This window comes from Miscanthus floridulus, chromosome 5 (assembly GCF_019320115.1).
Source record: "Miscanthus floridulus cultivar M001 chromosome 5, ASM1932011v1, whole genome shotgun sequence".
NCBI classification, from domain to species: Eukaryota; Viridiplantae; Streptophyta; class Magnoliopsida; order Poales; family Poaceae; genus Miscanthus; species Miscanthus floridulus.
The window spans coordinates 64825286-64833894 of record NC_089584.1 but is presented as its reverse complement, the minus strand read 5'-3'; the positions used below and the strand labels follow the sequence as shown (position 1 = coordinate 64833894).

At 41.8% G+C, this 8609-nt stretch overlaps 1 pseudogene; it reads right to left on the bottom strand.

Moving 5' to 3' along the window:
- Positions 1-5433: 5433 nt before the first annotated feature.
- LOC136455619 (uncharacterized) lies at positions 5434-6089 on the bottom strand (annotated as a pseudogene).
- Between the last annotated feature and the right edge of the window lie 2520 nt (positions 6090-8609).

Here is an 8609-nt window from a genome sequence, read left to right as displayed (position 1 = left end):
TTGAGCCATGGGTGTAGAGCCTTTCCCTAAGTATGTGAATATAGAATTGAATTCTCCAATTGGCATAAGAGGCCAAGATTCACATTTTAGTGAAAGTGATGGGGCTCCCCCTACATCCATGCTCCTATGGGGTGCTGCATACTATATCAGGTATGTAAAATGTGATGCAAATGATAGTTTATGCATAACATGGTTTGCTATTGTAGCTGGGTGCGGCACTGCCGCACTTGCTGTAACAGCACATATCAGAACAGACACCACACAACATGTGATACATATAAAGATATACATTCTAGCATAATTTTATCACAAGCGATAACATAGATTAATATATGTTCATATCCCACACAAAGAGTCAAATAGTAGCATTATTTCATAATTTAGAGTTTTTAATGGACTCTCAAACTCTCACCTAATGAAGACTACTCTAAATGGATATGAACATGACTCTAGCTACAACAACCTCCATGGCATCGAAAAAGTTGTTGACCCCTCTAATTTTCTCCCCCTTTGGCATAAAGCGCCAAAAAGAGAAGAAAAGAAGAAAGATCAACACCTACTCGTCATCTCCTTGGATGTCCATCCAATCAATATCATCACCTCTTACAGCCCTAGCACCTCCTATAGTAGTCCTAGCACCACCATCACCATCATCATCGTTAGAGTCAATATGTGCATGGCCCTGATGGTGAGTAGTGGTGGTGTAGCGAGTGGAACGCCTCAGCTCCTATCTTTGATGGTATCCCTCTAGGGTCTCATCCCAATCTGCTACTCGTCCCTGCTCCTCCTCATCATCATCCTCATCATCTGAATCTATGTCAGAGAGACTCGGAAGGTCATACTATGGAGGAGGTGGAATAGGAGGAAGTGGTGGATGGTCCTATCCATGCTGCTGACGCTGCTCAAGCCGTGTTTCATACACTCTATCAGCGGCATAGGTGCACTTGCTGAAGATTGCCTTCAACCACTTAACAAACTTCTTCATCTTGCCTCCTTTGCGATACCTAGAGTGGGAAGACTCAGGGATATCTATATGAACATGAAAGCTCCCCGCTCCCTGAGTAGCTGCAGCTGGCTAGGTCTTCTCAATTTTGTAGACGTTGTGCATCCCATCTTTTAGAAAATAAAATCCAGTGACCCTTTCAATCATGAACATGAGGTAAGGGGCATAGGGCAGCCCCCTCCTCCCATCCTCCACTGCAAATCTCAACTCAGTCCACATGAATCAAGGGACATTGAACCTGTCCCCACCTAGAGCAAATCTAGCCAACACATTTCTCACATAGCCATTAATATCTGAGGCTGCTCCATCCTTTAGGTTGATGGTGTTCCTGATGAGGTTATTGAGGATGTAATAGAAGCTATGTAGACCACTCCTCTTGCCATCTGCAATCCTTCTATCTCTCCACATGTAACTGATGTCACGGATCTCAGCTCGAGGCTCATCATGAATGTAATTGTAACTTCTGTGCTCCTCCCCAAAGCCAAGAATTCGGCTGAAAGTGATAAAGTTGACTTGATAGTGCCGACCATCAATCATCCAGTGAATCTCATCAGAGGTATGGTCATTATTGCAAATATCATTCCACCAGAAAAGATCAAAACTAGTAAATTCACTAGTAGCAAGTCTAACTCTATATTCTTCAGGTACTTGATGGGAGCTAAATTTTTTATCTATAGTCATCTCCCAATCTAAATATGCTTCAGGATCAGCAGAACCAGAAAAAGGAGGTATCTTAAACTTGGTTTTAGAGAAAGGATCATTATTACCTTGGTTGTTACCTCCCATACCGCATTGGTTAAAGTTCAACCGATTACGGTTACGTGCATCCTCAGCACGTCGTTGAGCTTCGGCTTTAGCCTCCGCGTCGCCATCCTCCTCCTCAGAGAGATCATCATCATCATCTTTAGGACGTGGTTCAGGATGTCGTTATTCAACATCTTCAATCCTCTTGGCCAAGTTAGTGATTTGTTGAAGGATCTCATTGAACTTGTCATCAAGAATGGCATGAAGCTCATTCTTAGAAACACAGTCATTGAAATCTATAGGTGTGTCGCCGTTTCCTTTGCCGCTGCCTTCGGCTTTTCCTGACATGGTTAGTAGAAAGAAGAAGATAACACAAATAGTATTATCCCTACCAACTACTTAGGTTGTGGACAAGGAAAAATAAGGCACTCAACTCTCAAGCGTCTTACCATAGTCTTACAAGTGTTCTTACCAAAGCAACAGGTGGTGCAATCGGTCGGTGACTATGATACCATTGTAGCTTGAGTGTAACAGTTGCAAGGCGAACCTGTACTTGGTTAGAATAAAGTGGAGCTTGGACAAGCAAAATATAGTAGCAAGGAATAACAAAATTCACAACTAAATTGCAAAACTGAATAAGTATCCCAAGTACTTGTCTTAGTTGCTGGCCTACTCACGTTCCAAGTACTAGATGTATCAAGTGATGTAAACAGCAGGAATATGATTAGGAACAAGGCAGAAATGAGCACATGCAAACATAGCTCAAATGGCGCTCTCTATGTACTACTCTAGATACTGTTTCTCTTTTGCCCCTCTCTTTTTTCTATTTTTTGGGCTGTCGTTATTTTTTTAGGAAATTTTGACTTTTTCTTTTTATTTTTTTGATATTTTTTATGCACTTAGGAGCACAAAAGAAGTAACCATAGAAAATATGAGCTTAAACAAGTGAAAGGTGTGGCCTGTGGAATTTTCAGAAGACGTGCTCAAAATTGACAAAAAGCTTGTGACCACAAAAAGAGGATCTTGTGACCAGTTTTTGATCAAATTAAAATTTTCTGACCTCGGTACTGCAGGGGATGGATAGATCCAAAAAAAATTTTGATCAATTTTGATATATGGAACAGCAAAATCTGAGTTCGTATGCGAAAACTAGACCAGTTTTACGAACTGACTCCGAATTAGAGGATAAAACGGGAACAATGCGCGCAAAATTGGTCACGACAGTAAGGATTTGATGGAAACAGTGAAGACAAGTGTAACAAATTAGATGGTGTAGACTAAGGTTTGATGGATATAAAGGAAACACAGCAAGACTTGAAGGTGTTCATGGATTATGATGAAAAATAAAGGGAAAACACAAACTGGACTAAAAAACGATGTAAAACCAGCAACTAGAACTTGCCCTAGGACACAAACTCAACAACGTGAAATAGAGATGAAATTGCACGGCACAATGAGGCTATAGGATAGGGAATATGTGGCAGTGTATATTTTTTTGGCTTTTTGTGGACTATAGGTAATGCAAAAATAGTAACAATCTAAAGGGGAAAACAAAGTTATCCTAACGGGCAACAAGGTCTCTAATACCACTTGATGTAGACAAGGCCCGATCTTCCAAAAGGTATGATAGCATTGATTGGTGGAGACTCGACGTTCATGATCTAGGCTTCGAACCAAGACTGATTTAGACTCCCACAACCATTACACCACTGCTCCGTTGGTTATCAACCACGTGAACGCAATTGACCTCGCCGAGAAGGCTTTCTTACAAGCGAATCGAGAATACAAGCAAGAACGGGATGAACGCAATCTGAAATTGCAAATAAATACGAGGCTTATGATAACAAGAAGGAGTTCAAGTCTTTATTCGAAAGGACTAATCGCCACAGGCGAACAATATCAAGAACTAGGGCCCTGGTTCACAGCAGGCAGCCTTGGCGGCACAGTTGCAGCAAAACGATGTCTATTTCACAAGGAAATCAAGAACTAAACAAAACCCAAACCCTAAGAAGAGCAACGACTGCTAATTATAGAGTCTTGGGCGTCACCCCCTGGACGCGCCCTCTAATGGGCCCAAACATGATACATGGTCCAACGGACCAAAAGACGGTGTCGCAGCACCCTGGTAGATTCTGGATGCTGACTTGTTTTGATGATTTCTATTGATTCTGAAGAGCTTTTGATGTGAGACCACTTGGATTCGCTTCCTTATCAAATTAGCTTTCCATCCATATATGGATCATTGAAAACAGAGTCCAAATGCCTCCTAGGTAACCAGTTTAAGGTTGACTGGTCCTGGAACCTGAGATGGGCTCCAACTTCAGTTGGACAGGGCCTCCACCATGAGAAAGATGAATTGGACGCCCGTGCTAGACCTCCTCCTCTCCTTGGCTTGTATGTGATGAAGAAGTGATGTCCTCATCATCGCCCCAGTGGCTACGGTATTTTTGCTCCCCAGTGTGATCAAAGTTTGTTGCCCACACCTTGAGCTTTAGCCTCCGCCTTCCCAGGAAGAGTTTGGAGGGGCCCACCTACGGAATCTCCATCGAGGAAAGGACAATAGGTCACCCAAGTCAATCGTATGACTTTGACCACTGCTGATAGACAGGTAAGGAGCAGCAGGATGCCCCATATGGGTTATGTTGACTCTGTCTCGAACGATGGACCCAGATCTCACTCGAACATATCCGTTAAGAGCTCCCCGAACCCATCACTCGAGCCATCGAGGTAACTTTACCAAACCCCACTTTACTCTTCCAGTGCATGAGCATTCATTCATCCATTCTCATACATCCAAGCATCTTATATGCAATTATTGCATCACAATGCTTCGCATCACATCATGGAGCGGTAGTCGTCTCATTCGATATGAGCAGCGACCGACCGAGGTTTGAAGGCTAGCCCGTGAAGGGCTCGAGGCCGCCTCGCGTCAAACAGAGCCAGGGGAGAAAACACAGATAACCCCAGCGACCTTTGTGATGCGCACACGCCTATGCAACGCGTGTAGCAAGTTGTGTGGCCCGATCTTCTCGTAGGATCCACGAACTTGATAACTTGTCGCTGCATGACCTAGTGAAGAGGCAGTGCACCGCGAGGCTGTCCACACAATGAACTACCGAGACAATCACCCTTCCACATACCGACGAAACAGCCCACGCAATCACGCCCTATAGACATGAAGGCATGAACTGGGTGAACCGCAGTTTGGCGTTCTACAACTCCCTTAGGAATCGAAAGAACAAGTGTTGCAAGCCTCTCAAGACTCACGCATAAACAAAACTCTGCGAGTCCGTGTATTCTGAATTCAGCCAATCAAGATCTAACCTTTCATTGTCTAGTACAAGATATATATAGAGATAGGGATGTTCAGCTTGGAGTAAATGGCAGCATGCGCATGCACTAGTGGATTTCGTGGCTGGTTCGTGCATCTTTTCAGCTTCTGATAGCAGTTACTAAAATGAACATAACTCTTTATTGGGAAGTCCAAATAATGAGCCGTTTAATAGGCTAGAAAGTAGACTTGAAGACGCTTCCATCCACATATAGAACACCATCTAACTCCTTGTATTCTGTCTGTGGTGATGCTTGGAATTCATACCATGTATCAGTCATCTAGCTTCTGGTTGCATTTCCATGCAAAGGTGATGAACCACCATTTTATTCTTGCACACCATAGGCTTCTTGGTTCAAATGTCCAGAGGCTTGAATCCATCTTCATCCCATGCTGGTTCATACACTCCATCATTCCTAAGGACATTGGAACAAGAACTCAAAAGCATAGGCTCATTCAACATAAACTGATTATTAAACATAAGGTTAGCGTTCACCTAAGAATGAATTTCCTTCTCCAATTGTTTAGCTCTGCTTCTTGTAATTGGACCAGCTATATCAAGTGGAGTTTCATTTGAAGATGAGTGAATGCTAGGAATGTCCTCATTAGCCTCCCCCTCTTGAGAAGGAGTCGTCCTCGACTCAGGCTCACCAACAAATGGAAGCAAGTCTTTGACATTGAATGTTGTACTCACATTGGAATATTCAGGTGGCAGCTCAATTTTGTAAGCATTATCATTTATCTTTTGGAGGACCTTGAACGGACCATCACCCCTAGGAGATAACTTAGTCTTGTGATGTTGAGGAAAACGATCCTTGCGTAGATGTAACCACACAAGATCTCCCGGCTGGAATGTAACCTTCTTCTTGCCTTTGTTCGCCTGCTTTGCATATTGTGCTAATTTCTTCTCGATATTTTTTTTGTCTCATCATGTAGTTTTTTGATAAAGTCTGATCTCTTTGATGCATCCATGTTAACTTGTTCCTGCAATGGTAAAGGCAAAAGATCCATGGGAGTATGTGGTTTAAACCCATAAACAATTTCAAATGGACAAAAGTTTGTTGTGGAATGGACTGCCCTGTTATAAGCAAATTCAACATGTGGAAGACAGTCTTCCCACTGCTTCAAATTCTTTTTCAACACAGCACGCAACATGGTGGACAAGGTACGGTTGACAACTTCAGTTTGCCCATCGGTTTGCGGATGACAAGTGGTGGAAAATAACAACTTCGTACCAAGTTTAGCCCATAATGTCTTCCAAAAATAGCTTAGAAATTTTGTATCCTGGTCTAAAACAATAGTCCTTGGTACTCCATGTAAATAAATGATCTCCCTGAAAAACAAATCAGCAACGTGTGAAGCATCGTCGTTCTTATGACATGGAATAAAATGTGCCATTTTAGAGAATCGGTCAACAACAACAAAGATAGAATCCCTCCCCCTCTGAGACCGAGGTAACCCCAAAATAAAATCCATGGATATATCTTCCCAAGGTACATTCAAAACTGGTAATGGAGTATAAAGACCATGGGGATTAAGGCAGGACTTAGCTTTCAAGCAGATTATGTAGCGTGCAACATATCGCTGGACATCACGTCGCATATGTGGCCAAAAGAAATGATCAGAGAGCATGTCCAATGTCTTTTTGATGCCAAAATGACCAGCTAAGCCACCAGCATGTGCTTCCTGCAAAAGAACTTGATGAATCGAGCAGGCTGGAATGCATAGTTTGTTAGTCCAAAATAAAAAACCATCAGGCACATAATACTTGTCCCAGCCTTTTCCAGCAATGCAATGAGAGAAAGGTTCTTTAAAATCAGAATCAGCAGCATAGAGTGTTTTAATGGATTCCAAACCAAGCACTTTTGTATCTAATTATGTAACCAAACCACATCTCCGTGATAAGGCATCGGCAACAATGTTATCTTTTCCACGCTTATGTGTTACAACATAGGGAAATGTTTTAATGAACTCAATCCATTTAGCATGTCTACGGTTCAGTTTGCCTTGACTTTTTAGATATTTCAAAGCTTCATGATCAGAATGGATGACAAATTCTTTAGGTAACAAATAATGTTGCCAAACTTCCAAAACTCAAACTAAGGCATAAAGTTCTTTATCATAGACAGAATAATTCAGACGTGGACCATTCAACTTTTCAGAAAAGTAGGCAACAGGTTTACCTTCTTGAAGTAGTACACCTCCTATGCCAATACCACTTGCATCACATTCAATCTCAAATGTCTTACCAAAGTTAGGAAGTTGTAGCAGCGGTGCTTCACAAAGCTTTTTTCAGCTCATTGAAGGCTTGGTCTTGTTCATCACCCCACTTGAATGGAACATCCTTCTGTGTCAAATTATTGAGGGGTGCAGCGATGGTGCTGAAATCTTTAACAAAACGCATGTAAAAACCTGCAAGACCATGAAAACTTCGAACTTGACTCACATTTGTTGGTGTAGGCCAATCCTTTATTGCTTTAATCTTTTCTTCATCAACTTGAATTCCATCTGCAGAAACAACAAATCCAAGAAAAACAACATGGTCTGTGCAAAATGTGCATTTAGCAATGTTTCCATACAATTTGTCAGCTCTCAAAACAGCAAGAACTTGATGGATATGATCAAGGTGTTCATCAAATGATCTGCTATAGATCAGGATATCATCAAAATAAACAACAACAAATTTGCCAATGAAAGCTCTTAACACATGATTCATCAAATGCATAAAAGTTGAAGGAGCATTTGTCAAACCAAAGGGCATCACAAGCCATTCATAGAGACCAAATTTAGTTTTAAATGTTGTTTTCCATTCATCACCTATTTTCATTCGAATTTGATGATAACCACTATGTAAATCAATCTTGGTGAAAATAGTTGAACCACTCAGCTCATCTAACATGTCATCAAGCCTTGGAATAGGGTGACTATATCGAACAGTTATAGCATTGATAGCACGACAATCGACACACATACGCCAAGAACCATCTTTCTTTGGAACTAACAAAACAGGAACAACACATGGTGATAAGGATTCACGAACATACCCTTTGTCCAAAAGCTCTTTTATCTGTTGCTGAATTTCCTTTGTTTCTTCAAGGTTTGTGTGGTATGCTGGATGGTTGGGAAGAGAAGCACCAGGGACCAAGTTAATTTGGTGCTCAATGCCGTGAAGTGGGGGAAGTCCAGCTAGTAGCTCATCAGGAAAAACATCCTCAAAGTCCTGTAACAAATCAAGAACAACACTAGGCAGCGAGCAAGGTAAATCGTTGGTGGAAAGTAAACCCTCCTTGTACAACAGTACAAAGAATGGGGCTGTAGTGTTTATCACATCTCTCAAATCACTCCTGCTCACAAATAAGCACTCAGTTTGGTGTGGCTGTTTTAAAGTGGAATGAGGCTTTATGTGGCTGGATGCTTTAGAACTATCTTCCTTACAAGTGTTGTGGGTCTCACTCAGTTTTCTTTTTTTCAGATTCCTCTCTTTTCATGCGAGCCACATCTGAAACATGTATCTCCTCTGGAGATAATGGA